Source organism: Scyliorhinus canicula, unplaced genomic scaffold (assembly GCF_902713615.1).
Source record: "Scyliorhinus canicula unplaced genomic scaffold, sScyCan1.1, whole genome shotgun sequence".
NCBI lineage: Eukaryota > Metazoa > Chordata > Chondrichthyes > Carcharhiniformes > Scyliorhinidae > Scyliorhinus > Scyliorhinus canicula.
This window is the reverse complement of record NW_024055498.1, coordinates 4,373,359-4,391,807: the sequence shown is the minus strand read 5'-3', so window position 1 is coordinate 4,391,807 and position 18,449 is coordinate 4,373,359. Positions and strand designations below refer to the sequence as shown.

Sequence of the window (18,449 nt, the reverse complement as noted above, 5' to 3'; positions counted from 1 at the left end):
GCTCCTGTCTGCAGACTGACAATAAAATCAATGGGTCTTATTGGGGTTTTGGGGCCTCCAGCGGGTGGTTGTGAATCCTCCCCGCCCACCTGCCAGGGTTTCCTTCCTTGACATAGATCAGAGTCCTCACTGATTTGAGTGCAAAGTGTAAGCTCTTATTTCTTGTCCTCCCTCCCCATCCTGTGATGTGAAGCATCCTCCAGTATGTGAAGCAGGATGGTGCCCATTAACCTGGGCCTGTTCCCGGGAGGGAGGGAGAAGTTCCTCAGCTGCAAACCAGGGAGCTGACAATGATGGTGAAGGGTTTGCTCCAGCTCACAATGCCCGGGGACTGATTGACGGTGGGTTCAGACCAATAGGAAGAAGGGACGGGCCTGGAAGACCAAACAAGAACGGCTGGTCCTCCAGCCAATCAGAGTGAATGGGAGGCGGGGCAAAGCCAGGGCTCTCGCTTCCTTCACATGCGCTCAGCCCCCCGGGCCTGTCTCGGGGAAAAGTGTTTATGAAACCTCCCGACCCATCCGCCGGCTCCATCCCTCCCTCATGCCTCACCCGATCGAATTTGACCGGCTGAGGATTTCCACCCTACCGCCTAAATCCTGAGTTGTCATCGGTACTGCGCAATCTGAAACATCACAGCATTCAGAACGGGGAGAGACCCTACTCATGCTTCTGTGGAGACAAGGGCACCACGATAGCACAGTGGGTAGCAATGTCGATTCATAGCACCAGGGACCTGGGTTCGATTCCTGGCTGGGTCACTGTCTGTGTGGAGACTGCACATTCTCCCCGTGTCTGTGTGGGATTCCTCCGGGTGTTCCTGTTTCCTCCCACAAGTCCCAGAAAACGTGCTGTTAGGTGATTTGGACATTCTGAATTCTCCCTATGAGTACCCAAGTAGGCGCCGGAGTGCGGCGACTAAGGGATTTTCTCAGTAACCATTGCAGTGTTAATGTAAGCCTTTTTGTGACACTAATAAACTTTATTATTCAATTGATTGTCAAACGTGGAGAGGGACAAGGACACCAGCAACATGCTGAAAACGTGGAAATAGGAACTGGTTTAGCACAGGGCTAAATCGCTGACTTTTAAAGCAGACCAAGGCAGGCCAGCAGCACGGTTCAATTCCCGTACCAGCCTCCCCGAACAGGCGCCGGAATGTGGCGACTAGGGGCTTTTCACAGTAACTTCATTTGAAACCTCCTTGCGACAGTAAGCGATTTTCATTTCATTTGTCATGTGGGGACTGTGGGAAGGGATTCAAGTCCCCATGTGAGCTGGGGACTCATCTCCGCAGTCACACCGGCGACAGACCATTCCAAGGGATTCACTCAGTTATCCGAGTGAGGATTTACCAAGATGTGGGAGCCAAGCTGGTGAGTGAGCGGCCTTTAATAAGGCTCAGGCTGTTCTGTGTAAGAAAGGAGTTTGATTCGGGATGGTTTACCCGGCAAAGCTGCGGTTTACAAATGAGTCCAAAGACTTCCATTTCGAGACACTGGAGGAGGCGAATACCTTTATTGTAAAGCATGGACTGGGGTCCAGGTATCTGTATTGGACAAGATCTATGTTCCCTGTGGGATGGGATGGGTGTTGTGATATCCTCGATATAGTTTTGATATTTTCTGATAGAATCTTTCTCTGTGTGGGGTTGAAGAGAGATTGTCTTTCCAAAGTACAACGTAGATCTATGGGATGGGCGGGAGGGAGAATTGAGTCTAGTGAGGCACTGCATTCTGAAGTATGTTTTATCCTCGAAGTGGGCAATATCGTTATTTTTATTTTCTGGTTGTCCCGGAGAGGAGCTGCCCCACCAGCAGTCAGCTGGTGACTGGGAGTGAGATGGGGGGGGATGTGAAGCTGCAGCCGGTGAACCAATTTTGGCTGGCTGAACTAGCACAGCGTCTAGGCCGGAGCCCGGCAGGGAGGGGGGGGGGGGGGGGGGGGGGGGGGGTGTGGTTGGTTGGTGGAAAATGGGAGAGGGGGGTTCTAATCAATAAACGGGTCCCTCTTTCGGTCACCAGGATCACTGTGGACACTAATGGGAGATATGTGGTGGTCAGTGGGTCACTGGCGGGTATATTGGCGGTGCTGGTGAATGGCAAAGCCCCTAACTGGGACAATATGGCATTTGTAAAAAAAATTGTTTGGATCCATCCCAGACCTGGATGCATATCAATCAATGCTTGGCGGAGACTTCACTTGTGTACTGGATTTGGAAATGGACTGGTCCAAGCTATAAATACACAATAACGGAGTGGAATCTGGACGGTCCATCTGGCATGACCCAGGCACCGGAAACAACAACAGCAAACCCGGAAAAAAGATAAATCAATCTGTTCCCATCAGTAGATTGTAAAAGAATTACGGGACACAGATTTAAGATTGTGAGCAAGATCTACAGGGGAGATAGGAGGTAGACATTTTACACAGTGAGTGATAATGATCTGGAACTCAATGCTTACACACAAAGGTCGATAATCTCCAGGTCCTGATAACTCGAATGGTGCTGTCAGAATTTGATGTGAGGATTGGTTGTGAGTTTCCTGTCTGCGAATCCCTTTCTGAGTCCCTGTGAAAGAAGTTTACAAAGGCATCACTGTCAGTCCAGAAACAATATTCAAGAAACATAAATATTTCTCCTGGTTTGAATTTGCTGTGTGTAAATCCTCCCCTACTAATCCCCTGTAAAAGGAGTTTCCAAAATTAATCACCGTCAGTCCAGGATAGAAATTCACAACATTCTCCCCTCCTGCTCCCTGGTCCAGGATGACCGCTCATGCCCCCCCCCCCCCGCTGCACACTGACCCTCTTGTCATCAGCAGTCCCCTGATTTGAGGGTGATGTTGACTCAGGGTTGTGAGTTTCTGACCTGGGTCTTCCTGTGGCTGAACAGAGCCGCAGAGCTTTGGACACATGGGGCAGGATGTCCAATAAGACAGTGAAATCCAGAGAACATAGAACAGTACAGCACAGAACAGGCCCTTCGGCCCTCGATGTTGTGCCGAGCAATGATCACCCTACTCAAACCCACGTATCCACTCTATACCCGTAACCCAACAACCCCCCCTTAACCTTACTTTTACGACACTACGGGCAATTTAGCATGGCCAATCCACCTAACCCGCACATCTTTGGACTGTGGGAGGAAACCGAACATGATTGGCTTCCTTTTCTTTCCATCTCTGCCACCGCTTTGCATCATCAACAAGACATTGGGACTCAAAGACTAATCCAGTTTGATGGACAAGTTGTCTCCATTCTGAACAATGGGGAACAAGCCCCTCCCACTCACTGAAACATCGCCCCGACAAAGATGAGAAACGCGCATGCGCCCTGATGCACATCCAATAAAGATGGCGGCCGTTAACCCGAGCCGAACATGAGGAGCTGCAACTCCGCTCGGTACAAACGGGGTCCCGTAACTTTTCCGAGGATTGCGGCTTACAACAACTTTACACGTTTCCGCCCATCCCCGCGATCTCTCGCTCCCTCCATATTGTTAAACGCCTGTTACCAATTTCCGATCTGAAGACACAGGCCTTCTCCTTCGCCATTACCCACACTGCGCATGCTTCAATCACAGCGGGCCCCGCCCCTCATTCACTCCGATTGGTTGGAGGACCAGCCGCTCTCCGTCGGTCCTCCAGGCCCGGGGCGGGGCTCCTCTTCCTCTTGGCCGTGAGCTGCCATCAATCACCCGGGCATTGTGACGGTGACAGATGGTGAGAGCGGCCACAGGCTGAGGCTGACTGGCTGATTGTCCAATAATAACAGTGAGAGTCTCAGTGGGACAATCAGACAATAATAGTGAAGATGGGGCCCAGAGGAGAAACAGCAAAGGATTCACTCACTTTGAGAGCAACAAACACAGTGTCTGTTCCCATAACAAGAGTCAGGCTGCAGTGTGTGAGTGAACACATCATTGCATCCAATGTAGAATCATAGCATTCCCTCAGTGCAGGAGGCGGCCATTTGGCCCATCGAGTCTGTAGCAACCCTCTGAACGAGCACCATACATTGGCGAATTCCCCACCCTATTCCTGCAACACCTCCCAGGGACAAATCAGCACAGCCAATCCATCTAATCTGCACACTTTTGGACTGTGGGAGGAAACCTGAGCACCCGGAAAGGAAATCTACGCAGATGCAGGAAAACGCCACAGAGACAGTGACCCAAGGTCGAAATGAATCATAGAATCTACAGTGCACTTCCGGTTGCGGCTATGACCAGCTAAGTCGCACGTTTGGCTGCTCCTGCTACAAAGGTGTTTTCGGGCCGATTGGAGGGCCCCAACGGCGCTGTAAGGACAAATCCCGGTGGGGGAAGGCTCCCTGAAGAGAACCAGACCAACTTTATGGTCGGTACCCGGAGTGGGGTGGTAAAGAAAGCAACAGCAGCTCCCAAAAAAAAGCGGGGGAAGAAGACCAAAATGGCGGCCGGTGGCGCACCCGAGGAATGGAGGAAATGGGCGGAGGAGCAGCAGGCCGCTCTCCTGCGCTTCTTTACGGAGCTGAAAATGGAGCTCTTGGAGTCAATGAATGCGACGACCACCAGGCTGATGGGAGCCCAGGCGACCCAAGAGGCGTCGATTCGGGAGCTGCAACAGGAGATGACTGTGAGGGAGGAGGAGGCCACGGTCCTCGTGGGAAAGGTAGAGGTGCACGAGGCACTCCACCTGAAATGGCAGAGCCGTTTTGAGGAGCTGGATACCCGAATGAGGCGGAAGAACCCGAGGATCTTGGGCCTGGCAGAAGGCCTGGAGGGGTCAGACCTCCCGGGATATGTAGCAGAAATGCTGAGCTCCCTGATGGGGGCAGGGGCCGTCCCTTCGCCCCTGGAGCTGGAAGAGGCCTACAGGGTCATGGCTAGGAGGCCAAGAGCAAATGAGCCCCCGAGGGCGGTGCTGGTGCGGTTCCAGCGACTCAGCGATCGTGAGAGAGTGCTGGAGTGGGCCAAGAGGGAAAGGAGCAGCAAGTGGGAGAATTCGACGGTGAGGGTCTACCAGGACTGGAGTGCGGAGGTGGCAAAGCGGCGGGCCCGGTACAACCGGACGAAGGCGGTGCTACATGCAAAACGGATCAGGTTCGGAATGCTGCAGCCAGCGCGCTTGTGGGTCACCTACAGGAACCAACACCACTATTTTGAGTCCCCAGAGGAGGCGTGGGCCTTTGTACAGGAAGAGAAACTGGACTCGAATTAGACCCAGGGGATACTTGGCGGCCGTAGCCGCTCGGGTACTTTCAGCTGAATTCTTTGTTTGGATTTTGAACTCTTGCTGTGGTTTTTCTTCTGATGTTTTTTTCCCCCTTTGCCAACTTCCCTTAGTTATTGTTATTGTGGTTATTCATGGTTATTTATGGTTATTTATGCTGTTTGGTAGAGGGCGACTGTTAAGTACATTGTTATTTGTTATTTATCTGTTATTTATAATGTTAAGTTGGGGAGGTGGGACGGGGGGGGAGAGCAGATCGGGGATATGGGCTCCTAGGGGGGGTTCTTTTACAGGCATGGACGGGGACGGGGGTGGAACTGAAGATGGTGGGGTGGGGTGTGGCAGGGCGAAAGCGCGGGCTTTCCTCTGTTTTCCCGCGCGCGGGGCAGAGGAGGGGGGAGGGGAGGAGTGCGGGGCGTGGCTAGCAATGGCGACCTTTCCCGCGCTGGAGCGGGGCCAGGGAGGAGTGGCAAGGGGGGGGAGGCCCCCCCCCCCCGAGCCGGGGGGAGTCGGAGTGTGGCAGGAGCAGCCGGGTCAGCGTGAACCAGCTGACCTACGGGAGTACGATGGAGGGTACATCGCGGCTAGGAGGGGTCCTAGCCTGGGGGGGGGGGGGGAGGAGGGGGGTTAGGGAGGGACACCGGGTTGCTGCTGAAAAGACCAGAAACGGGAAGTGGAGGACTGGAGAGGTGGGGGGAGGGGGACATCGTCATGGGGAGCGGGTCAGAAGGGGAGGGTCGACCCGGGGCGAGCAGGGAACAGGACATGGCTAATCGGCAGGGGAAGGGGGCGGGTCGTCCCGCGACCCGGCTGATCACTTGGAACGTGAGGGGGTTGAATGGGCCGGTCAAGAGATCAAGGGTATTCTCACACCTGAAGGGACTGAAGGCTGATGTAGCAATGTTACAGGAGACCCATTTGAAGGTAGTGGACCAGGTTCGCCTGAGAAGGGGGTGGGTGGGACAGGTGTTCCACTCTGGATTGGACGCAAAGAACCGGGGGGTGGCGATTCTGGTGGGAAAGAGGGTGTCGTTCGTGGCGGAGGAGGTGGTGGCGGATAAGGAGGGTAGGTATGTGATGGTGAAGGGTAAGCTGCAGGGGGAGAAAGTGGTGATGGTCAACGTATATGCCCCGAACTGGGATGACGCGGGTTTCATGAGGCGCCTATTGGGCCTCATTCCGGGACTGGAGGCAGGGGGCTTGATCATGGGGGGGGACTTTAACACAGTGCTGGACCCCGGGCTAGACAGATCGAGCTCAAGGACCAATAGGAGGCCGGCAGCGGCAGAAGTGCTGAGGGGGTACATGGAGCAGATGGGAGGAGTAGACCCATGGAGGTTTGGTAGGCCGAGGGCGAGGGAGTATTCCTTTTTCTCCCACGTCCATAGAGTGTACTCCAGAATCGATTTCTTCGTGTTGAGCAGGGGGCTGATCCCGAGGGTACGGGAAGCTGAGTACTCGGCCATTGCGATCTCTGATCATGCACCGCATTGGGTGGATGTGGAGATGGGGGAGGCGCGGGACCAGCGCCCGCTGTGGCGGCTGGATGTGGGGCTGTTAGCGGACGACGAGGTGTGTAAAAGGGTCCGGAAGAGCATTGAGAGCTATCTGGACTTGAATGACACGGGTGAGGTGCAGGTGGGGATGGTCTGGGAGGCCCTGAAGGCAGTGATCAGGGGAGAGCTGATCTCCATAAGGGCGCACAGAGAAAGAAAGGAGAGGCAGGAGAGGGAGAGGCTGGTGGGGGAGCTATTGGAAGTGGATAGGAGATATGCGGAGGCACCAGAGGAGGGGCTGCTGGGAGAACGGCGCAGCCTGCAGGTCAAGTTCGACCTGCTGACCACCAGGAAGGCAGAGACGCAGTGGAGAAGGGCACAGGGCGCGGTCTATGAGTATGGGGAAAAGGCGAGCAGGATGCTGGCACACCAGCTTCGCAAACGAGATGCGGCTAGGGAGATTGGGGGAGTGAAGGAGAGGGGCGGGAAGGTAGTGCAGAAGGGGCAAGAAGTGAACGGGGTCTTCAGGGATTTTTACAAGGAGTTGTATCGGTCTGAGCCGCCGACGAGGAGAGGGGGAATGGAGGACTTCCTAAACAAATTGAGGTTCCCAAGGGTCCAGGAGGGGCTGGTAGAAGGGCTGGGGGCGCCAATAGGGCTAGAGGAGCTAGTCAAGGGAATAGGTCAGATGCAAGCGGGGAAGGCGCCGGGGCCAGATGGGTTCCCGGTGGAATTCTATAAGAAAAATGTGGACTTGGTGGGACCGGTACTGGTACGAGCCTTTAATGAGGCGCGAGAGGGGGGGGTTCTGCCCCCGACAATGTCGCAGGCTCTGATCTCCCTGATATTGAAGCGGGATAAAGACCCCGTGCAGTGCGGGTCCTACAGGCCTATCTCGCTTCTGAACGTGGATGCCAAGTTGCTGGCAAAGATCCTGGCAGCTAGAATAGAGGATTGTGTGCCAGGGGTAATCCATGAGGACCAGACGGGGTTCGTGAAGGGGCGGCAGCTCAACACGAACGTGCGGAGACTGCTGAATGTAATTATGATGCCGGCAGTGGAGGGGGAGGCTGAGATAGTGGTAGCGCTGGACGCGGAGAAGGCATTCGATAGGGTGGAGTGGGAGTACCTGTGGGAGACGTTGGAACGGTTTGGGTTTGGGGAAGGGTTTATCAAGTGGGTGAAGTTGCTCTACTCGGCCCCGATGGCGAGTGTAGTGACAAACGGGAGGAGGTCGGAGTATTTCGGGCTCCACCGAGGGACCAGGCAGGGATGTCCCCTATCCCCCCTACTTTTCGCACTGGCGATTGAACCGTTGGCGATGGCACTGAGGGGTTCAGGGGGGTGGAGAGGACTGACTAGGGGAGGGGAGGAACATCGAGTATCGCTGTATGCGGATGATCTACTGCTGTACGTGGCAGACCCAGAAGGGGGAATGCCGGAGATAATGGAACTATTAGCAGAGTTTGGGGACTTTTCGGGGTACAAACTAAATTTGGGCAAAAGCGAGGTTTTTGTGATACACCCGGGGGACCAGGGAGAGGGTATTGGGAGACTCCCCTTCAAGCGAGCAGGAAAGAGCTTTAGGTACTTAGGGGTGCAGGTGGCAAGGAACTGGGGGACCCTCCACAAGTTGAACTTTTCCAGGCTGGTGGAACAGATGGAGGAGGAATTTAAGAGGTGGGACATGGTACCGTTGTCGCTGGCGGGGAGGGTGCAGTCAATCAAAATGACGGTCCTCCCAAGGTTCTTGTTTTTATTTCAGTGCTTGCCCATCTTCCTCCCTAGGGCCTTCTTCAAAAAGGTGACGAGTAGCATCATGAGCTACGTGTGGGCGCATGGCACCCCAAGGGTGAGGAGGGTCTTTTTGGAGCGGAGTAGGGACAGTGGAGGGCTGGCACTGCCCAGTCTCTCGGGGTACTACTGGGCGGCAAATGTGTCAATGGTGCGCAAGTGGATGATGGAAGGGGAGGGGGCAGCTTGGAAACGAATGGAGAGGGCGTCCTGTGGCAACACAAGCCTGGGGGCCCTAGTAACGGCACCATGGCCGCTCCCCCCCACGAGGTACACCACGAGCCCGGTGGTGGCGGCCACCCTCAAGATATGGGGGCAGTGGAGGCGACATAGGGGGGAAATGGGAGGTCTGTTGGCGGCGCCAATAAGAGGGAACCATAGATTCATCCCGGGGAACATCGACGGGGGATTTCAGAGCTGGTACAGGGTGGGCATACGGCAGCTGAAGGACCTGTTTATAGAGGGGAGGTTTGCGAGCCTGGGAGGGCTGGAGGAGAAGTTTGAGCTCCCCCCGGGAAACATGTTCAGATATTTACAAGTGAAGGCATTTGCTAGGCGGCAGGTGGAGGGGTTTCCCCTGCTCCCCAGTAAGGGGGCGAGTGATAGGGTGCTCTCGGGGGTCTGGGTCGGAGGGGGGAAGATATCAGACATCTACAAGATAATGCAGGAGGCGGAAGCAGCATCAGGGGAGGAGCTGAAAGCCAAGTGGGAAGGGGAGCTGGGAGAGCAGATAGAAGACGGGATGTGGGCGGATGCACTGGAGAAGGTCAACTCTTCCTCCTCGTGTGCGAGACTGAGCCTCATTCAATTTAAGGTGCTGCATAGAGCTCACATGACGGGGACAAGGATGAGCCGGTTCTTTGGGGGTGAGGACAGGTGTGTCAGATGTCTGGGAAGCCCAGCGAACCATGTGCATATGTTCTGGGCATGTCCGGTGCTGGAAGGGTTCTGGAAGGGGGTGGCAAGGACGGTGTCGAAGGTGGTGGGGTCCAGGGTCAAACCAGGATGGGGGCTTGCGATCTTTGGGGTCGGGGTAGAACCGGGGGTACAGGAGGCTAGGGAGGCCGGAATACTGGCCTTTGCGTCCCTAGTGGCTCGACGAAGGATATTAATTCAATGGAAGGACGCGAGGCCTCCAAGCGTTGAAACTTGGATTAACGATATGGCTAGCTATATTCAGCTAGAAAGGATCAAATTTGCCCTGAGAGGGTCGGTACAGGGATTCGCCAGGCGGTGGCAACCTTTCCTTGACTTTTTAGATCAGAGATAGACGTTCGGGGTCGTGGCAGCAGCAACCCGGGGGGGGGGGGGGGGGGGGAGGGAGGGGGGGGGGGGAGGGGAGGGGAGGGGGGGGGGAGGGGAGGGGGGGGGCAGCAAGGGTCGTGGGGGGACATGCACGACTGTAACGCGGGCAAGTCTGCTCGCTGCTCATGTCTGAAACTGTAGGCTGCCTTGTTTGTTAAGGTTGTCTGGGGGGGGGGGGGGGGAGGGCTGGTGCGCGCGAGAGGGCGGGCGAGGGAGGGACATTTGCCTAGAGGGATTGTGTTGTAAATAATTTAAAAATTAGTAGGGGTAAATGTTTGTATGGAAAAACTCTTTCAATAAAAATTATTTAAAAAAAAAAAAAAAAGAATCTACAGTGCAGAAGGAAACCATTCGGCCCATCGAGTCTGCACCGGCGTTACCTGATCTGGCCAACTCACTGAAAATGTGGTTAATTCTGAATTGCCTAGCAAGCCACTCAGTTTAAGGGCAATTAGGAATGGGCAACCAAGCTGGTTTGCCCGTAAAACTCACATCCCATAAAGAATAGAGAAAATAAAAGGGCTGTTTCCAGTTCCAGTTTCCAAGGAATCGGTACTGGGCCCTTCACTCCTGGTTTACATCATTGATTTGAAAGTAAATGGAGGAACATGAGGAAGAAGTTTACCTGTGACACAAAAATTATTAAACACCAGTGATAGTGAGGAAGGAAGTTGGAGGGAAAACAAGGCAAAGGATTACATGATAAATGGCAGGACAGGGCTAGTTAGGCCAGAGCTAGATTCCTGTGCACATGAAGATTGCACAGAGAGAGCACAGAGGGTATTTAAGAACATTGACCAGAAATTGACAATGTTTGCTCAGAAGAAAGTTTGGATAAACTGGGGCTGTTATCTTTGGAACAGAAAAGACTGAGGGGAAACCAAAATGAAATTATGAAAACCAGCCTGGCTAGCTCAGTCGGTAGAGCATGGGACTCTTAATCCCAGGGTCGTGGTTCAAGATCCACATTGGGCGCTTCAGCTTCTTTAATGTGAGAAAATTGAGCCGAACTGTTTTATGGGTGGCATGGTACCAGTGGTTAGCACTGTTGCTTCACAGCACCAGGGTCCAATTTCCACTTGGGACACTGTCTGCACAGTCTTCACGTTCTCCCAGTGTCTGTATGGGTTTCCTCCCACAAGTCCCGAAAGACATGCTTGTTAGGTGAATTGGACATTCTGAATTCTCCCTCTGTGTACCGAGCGTGGTTATGGGGATTTTCACAATAACTTCATTGCAGTGTTAATGTAAGCCTACTTGTGACAATAGTAAAGATTATTCTAAATGTATAAAATTCTGGAGTTTCATGGTGGCACAGTGGTTGTGTGCCTGCGTGCGGGGGGACCCGGGTTCAATCCTGGCCCTGGGTCACAGTCTGTAAGGAGTTTGCACATTCTCACATTGTCTGTGTGGGCTTCACCCCCACAACCCAAATATGTGCAGGGGAGGTGGCTTGGCCAAATTAAATTGCCCCTTGATTGGAAAAAATATAAATTTATATATTTTTTTAATTTGGAGGGATCTAAATAGATTGGATAGGAGGATCCTATTCCCTTTGGTTGAGGGATACATATAAAAGAGGGCAGAGATTTAGGAAAGGACTAGGAGGTTCAGAGGGTGGTGAGAATCTGTGACGTGCTGCCCAAAATGATGGCAGAAACCCTCATAACATTTAAAAACTATTTAGATAGCCATATGAATTGATGTAACTTAAATGTACAGAGCACAATCTGGAATTAAAAATTTTTTTTTTAAAAGAGTATCCAATAATTTTTTTCCAATTAAGGGGCAATCTAGCATTGCCAATCCACCTATCTTTGGGTGGTGGGGGTAAAACCCACGCAAACTCACGTACAGTGACCCAGAGCCAGGATCGAACCTGGGACCTCAGCACCGTGGTACAGGAAGACGAACCCACTGCGCCGCCATGCTGCCCTCACAATCTGGAAATTGAGATTAGGCTGAATACCTTACCCAGTAGCCATGATCAGCTGCATTAAATGCAACAGGAACAATAAATTTTGATAAAATCCGGGATAGTATCAAGGTCAGCAGTTTGCCCAGTTTACCTGCCAAGTATGCAAATGTGGTAATTGAAAAATTTACCTGCGTACATAAGAGTACAATAGCAAATTATTTAACTTCCCCAATGTGATTGGTGTAATTAGTCTCAAATTTAACCCGGAATGGTCATTAAAAGTTTCCCAGTCACTCTGATATCTGAATTATTTGTCCAGACAGAACAGACAAACCATTTTACCTCCCAACGATATTCAGGTCCTGATGAATCGAGTAACTCAGTCAGAGGATGTGATGTTTGGTTTGAAGTTCCCGTTGGCAAATCCTCCTCTTTCCAAAGGAATTTCACTCAATCCTGGAGAGAAATTTACAAGATTCTCTCTTCTGGCTTCCGGTTCCTGGATGGCCGCGCATGCGCCCTGCTGCACATGTCCGCTGAGAAAGATGGCGGACGCGCAGGCGCCCTGCGGCATATCGCCCCCTAAACAGATAACAGCCATTAAGAGGGGCCGATCAGACAGAAAATCACCGATGCGGCCGCCCCATTCGGTACAAACACCGAACTGTATCAAAAGTGCCGGAACCAATTTATCGCCCTGAGGAACGTAATTGAATAATGGCGGAGAAGGTTACCCAGAATGCCGGGCGAGGAGGAATACACCCTGTCTCCATCACAGGAGCCAGAACACGCAGGCGCCAGTATGCCCCACCCCCCGATGTCGTCTCTCTGTGCGGAGCATGCGCGGTGCTGCTCCGGGCTGAGCGCAGCCGCAGTGAGAGTGAGTGCGGCTCCCAGAGGCTGAATGAGAGCCGCCGCGAGCGGGGACAATGGTGAGAACCCAAACGCCCCCAATAAGACCCATTGGTTTTATTGTCAGTCTGCAGACAGGAAGTGAACCCAGGCAGAGGAGAGGGAGGGAAAAAACTGGGAGTGGAGGAAAGGGCAGCACGGTAGCATTGTGGATAGCACAATGGCTTCACAGCTCCAGGGTCCCAGGTTCGATTCCGGCTTGGGTCACTGTCTGTGCGGAGTCTGCACATCCTCCCCGTGTCTGCGTGGGTTTCCTCCGGGTACTCCGGTGTCCTCCCACAGTCCAAAGATGTGCAGTTTAGGTGGATTGGCCATGATAAATTGCCCTTAGTGTGCAAAATTGCCCTTAGTGTCGGGTGGGGTTATTGGGATAGGGTGGAGGTGTTGAACTTGGGTAGGCTCTTTCCAAGAGCCGGTGCAGACTCGATGAGCCGGTGCAGACTCGATGGGCCGAATGGCCTCCTTCCGCACTGTAAATTCTATGAGATGGTGAGATGGGTTTGGATTTCAGCCCAGGGAGGAGGGAGAGTGTGTGGGACGGGGATTTACAGCTTTGGGGGAACAAGAGAGGAAAAAATGTTCCAGAGAAACTAGAATTGTCTGTTCAAAATTTCTATCCTGGACTGACAGTGATGGTTTTTGTAAACTCCTTTTACAGGATATTGGATGTGGAGGATTGGCCGACAGAAAACTCAAAACCAAACATCACATTGAGATCTGACAGCCACTCGATTCATCAGGAGCTGAATATCATCAGTCTTTGAAACTGGAAGGAGAAATATTTGTCTCTTCCATTTGAGGAAAAAAATTTGAAAGATCAGTGTGACTGGAAAAGCACCGAGACACACACACCCGAATGAGAGTGTTTCATTGCACTGACTGACTGGAAAGAGCTTGAACTAGTTACACATCCTAAAAGAAAATCACACCATTCACAGCAGGGAGAAACTATACTCCTGTTGCGTGTGTCGACAATGCTTTAAGCGGGAGTGACATAACAACACCCTCACCATGGAGAAACCGTGGAAATGTGCGGACTGTGGGAAGGGATTCAGTTACCCATCACAACTGGAAGTTCATCGTCGCAGTCACACTGGTGAGAGACCGTTCATTTGCTCCATTTGTGGGAAGAGATTCACACATTCATACAACCTTCTGACACACCAGCGAGTTCACACTGAGGAGAGGCCATTCACCTGCCCTGTTTGTGGGAAGGGATTCACTCGGTCATTCCACGTTGTGACTCATCAGCTTGTTCACACTGGTAAGAGACCGTTCTCCTGCTCCCTGTGTGGGAAAGGATTCATTCAGTCATCCCACCTGCAGACACATCAACTTGTTCATTCTGATAACAAATCTTTTAACTGTCCTGACTGTGAGAAGAGCTTTAAAAACAAAAAGGATTTACGAACACACCAATATGCTCACACTGGGGAGAGGCCATTCACCTGCTCTGTGTGCGGGAAAGGTTTCAGCCGTCCATCTGCCCTACTGACCCACCAGAGAATTCACACCGGGGAGAGGCCATTTACCTGCTCTGACTGTGGGAAGGGATTCATTAATTCATCAAACCTTCTGATACACCAGCAGCTTCATACAGGGGATAGACCGTTCACCTGTTCTGACTGTGGGAAGGGATTCACACGTTCATACAACCTTCTGACACATCAGCAGGTTCACAGTGAGGAGAGGCCGTTCACTTGCACAGTGTGTGGGAAGGGATTCACTCGTTCATCCAACCTATTGAATCACCAACGAGTTCACACTGGGGAGAGGCCATTCACCTGCTCTGTGTGTGGAAAGGGATTCAGTCAGTCATCCAACCTGCTGACACACCAGAGAGTTCACAGTGGGGAGAGGCCGTTCACCTGCTCCAGATGTGGGAAGGAATTTTCTCATTCATCTTATCTTCTGAAACATCATCGCATTCACACTGGGAAGAGGCCATTCACCTGTAATGTCTGTGGAAAGGGATTTACTCAGTCATCCCACTTGCTAACACACCAGCGAGTTCACAAGCGATGACAAATTTTGGATTCTTCCTTTATTGATGCTGTTAATCATGTTCAGGAGTGAATCAGTTTCACTGTGACAGTCTTAATCTGTTGATGAGGTTTAAAATTCTGAATAAATGTGAAATAAATAAGCTTGGTTTGAAATGTTGTCGCAGATTTTTGTCTTTCCCACCTGAGTGTTTAACATCACCTGTCTGGAGCTCAGAAAGGACAATCTGGGGAAGTATCATACAGCAGGAACAGAACTTCAGCCTGGACACAGTCCTTCAGGGTCACACTGAGAGGGACAAATGACACTTGGGTCTTTCTCATCTCTCTTCACTGACAGCAAAGTCCCCGTGTGGGTTAATCCTGAGGTGTGAGTGGAATATTTCCCAGCTGTTCTCTTCCATGGTTCAGCGCTCCTCAACACGGAACAGAAGCTCCTTTATGACTGTGTTTAGAGTCAGGAAGAACAATGGTGAATGCTGGAAATGTGCTGTCAAATCAGAGGTTGGTGGACAACTGTGATGTTCCTGATTGAATGTAAAGCAGCTTATTTAAGTTTCCAGACTGAAAATGTGGTCATGTGACAGTCACAATGAATTAATAGAAACCTACTGAAAATAGATTGTTGAAGTCTGCATTAAAATAGCAGCTGGAGGACTTCACGGGAGCCTGGTAACTGCCGGGACAATTAAACAACAGTTTGATTCCCAGATAAAGAAGGATTGCCCAGCTAAAGAATTCCACAGATTCTCTACCTTCTGATGGAAGAAATGTCTCCTCATCTCTGTCCTAAATTTGAGATCCCTTATTCTGAGATTATGCACTCTGGTCCCAGACTCTCCCACAATGCCAGACGCGACCCCGGAAACGAAACAGCGCCCTGGACCCCGCTAGCGCCCTGGACCCCGCCAGACGCAACCACCTAGCTTCCACAAGGGCTGACGTCTCCCATCGGATCCCAGGATCATCCAGCAGCAGCCGCCGACCGAGGGAGCGAGGGAAACGCAGTTGTCTGCAGGTTAGACTGAAGCCACGCGGTTTCAAGACCCCTCTCCCCAGCGTACTCCTGGCAAACGTCCAAGCGATTGAAAACAAGCTGGATGAACTTAACGCCAGACTTACATCTCAGAGGGAAGTAAGAGACTGCTGTGTGCTCTGTTTCACAGAGACATGGCTCATCCCCGCCTCACCGGACTGTGCCATACAACCTGAAGGCTTCTCTATTCACTGGGCGGACCACACGGCATCTTCAGGCAAAGCGAAGGGTGGATGGGTTTGCCTCCTCATCAACTCCTCCTGGTTCTTGGATGTGGTGACCCTGGTGACCTACTGCTCCCCAGACCTGGAATACTTGACCATAAAGTGCCGCCCATACTATCTTCCACGTGAGTTCACTTCAGCCATTATCACAGCGATCTACATCCCACCCCAGGCAGAAGTGAGGAAGGCGCTGGATGAACTGTACACAGTCATAAACAACTATGAAACAGAACACCCGGAGGCCTTGTTCATTGTGGCCGGAGACTTCAACAAAGCCAACCTCAAGAGTGTACTGCCAAAATTCCACCAGCACATCTCCTGTCCCACCAGGTGCGACAACACTCTTGACCACTGCTATTCAAAAATCAAGGGCGCCTACCGTTCCATCCCCCGACCGCACTTTGGGAAATCAGACCATAAGACTGTGCTCCTTCTCCCAGCATACAGGCAGAAACTCAAGCGAGAGAATCCAACTAAGAAGGTTGTGCAGTGCTGGTCCGAGGAGACAGAAGAGCTCTTACGTGACTGCTTAGAGACAGTGGACTGGTCCATATTTAAGAACTCAGCGACTAACTTAAATAAGTATGCCACCACCATCACAGACTTCATCAGCAAATGTGTGGACGACTGCGTGCCAAAAAAAGCAGTACTTACGTTCCCCAACCGGAAACCATGGCTCAACCACGAGATTGACTCCCTACTGAAGGACAGATCTGAGGTGTTCAAGGCAGACGACCCTCTCCTATACAAGAAATCCAGGTACGACCTCTGCAAACCCATCCAAGATACCAAGAGAGAATATCAAACTAGGCTAGAGTCACAGACAGACTCTCGGCGGTTGTGGCAAGGACTAAACAACATAACGGGCTACAAAGCGAAGCCGAGCAGTATCTCTGGCAGCACCACACCCCTCCCCGATGAACTTAATGCATTCTATGCTCAGTTCGAGCAGGTAACCAACAATCTGCTGTCGAGTGCTCCAGCAGCCCATAATTTACCCATACCCACCATCACAGTTTCCGAAGTCAGATCGGCCTTCCTGAAAGTGAACCCATAGAAGGCGATGGGCCCAGGCGGGATCCCTGGTCATGCACTCAGAGCCTGCGTGGACCAGCTGGCAGAGGTAGCCACAGACATCCTTAACCTGTCCCTACTCCACTCCGAGGTCCCCACCTGCTTCAAGAAGACCACCATTACCAAAGAAGAACCAGGCAACGTGCCTGAATGATTACTGCCAGGTGGCCCTGACTTCAGTCGTAATGAAGTGCTTCGAGAGGCTGATCATGAAGCGCATCACCTCCATACTCCCGGAACGCCTTGACCCACTTCAATTCGCATACCGTCGCAACCGGTCCACATCAGATGCAATTTCCCTGGCCCTACACTCATCCCTAGAGCATCTCAAAAACAAGGACTCCTACATCAGACTCCTATTTATTGACGACAATGAATACCGCCCAGTCCATCACACAAACCTGCCTCCCATCCATGGACTCCATCTACACCTCCCGCTGCCGGGGGAAAGCGAACAGCATAATCAAGGATCCCTCCCACCCGGCTTACTCACTTTTCCAACTTCTTCCATCGGGCAGGAGATACAGAAGTCTGAGAACACGCACAACCAGACTCAAAAACAGCTTCTTCCCCACTGTCATCGGACTCCTAAATTACCCTCTTATTGACTGACCTCATTAACACTACACCCTGTACGCTTCATCCGATGCCAATGCTTATGTAGTTACATTCTATATCTTGTGTTGCCCTATTATGTATTTTCTTGAATTGTGTTTAATTCCCTTTTCTTCCATGTACTGAATGATCTGTTGAGCTGCTTGCAGAAAAATACTTTTCACTGTACCTCGGTACGCGTGACAATAAATAAATCCGATCCAATCCAATAAAACAAATACAATACAAACAAGTCTTGTTTACCCATCCCCTGGCCTCACTTTCCTTTTAAGAAGTACCAAAAGTTGAAATTTCCCATTCTTCCTTTTCTGTAGTTGTGACCCTCCTGATCTTTGTAATCTCCTCCACACCCCTTCAAGATCTCTGCACTCATGTAATTTCGGCCACTATAGCATTCCTGATTTATTCGGTCCACCATTACTGGCCTTTTATCATTTGACTGGGCCACAAGCTCTGGAATTTCCTCCTTCATCTCTGCGACTCTCTCACTCACTTTGCCTCATTAAGATTATCCTTAAAATCTAATATCTCCTCTTGTGGATCAGTATCAATTGTTATTTTGTAACATCTCTCTGAAATGTCTCAAAAAGCTTTATTCTGTCAAAATAAATCTGAATTATTGTCACTGCCCTGGACATGTATCGTTGTTCTGCCTCACAAATAGGATTTTGTAACTCAGAGTGAAACATTCTGTCATGATGAAACATTTAAAAAATGTTGCCCTTAACAATGATGGCGACTGAGCCTAAACTGCGCTGCTGCTACCCCCAATACAAATGGTGGGTGCGCGTGCGCACTGCTGCTAATACCCAAATAATGTTGATGGGTGCGCATGCGCAACCCCGCTCGCGCGCGA

At 51.6% G+C, this 18,449-nt stretch overlaps 1 non-coding gene across 1 annotated transcript; it reads left to right on the top strand.

The window, feature by feature from the left end:
- The first annotated feature begins 10,714 nt into the window (after positions 1-10,714).
- On the top strand, positions 10,715-10,786 carry trnak-cuu. The gene has a single exon. It is a non-coding gene; the product is annotated as a tRNA-Lys (tRNA).
- Positions 10,787-18,449: the final 7,663 nt, after the last annotated feature.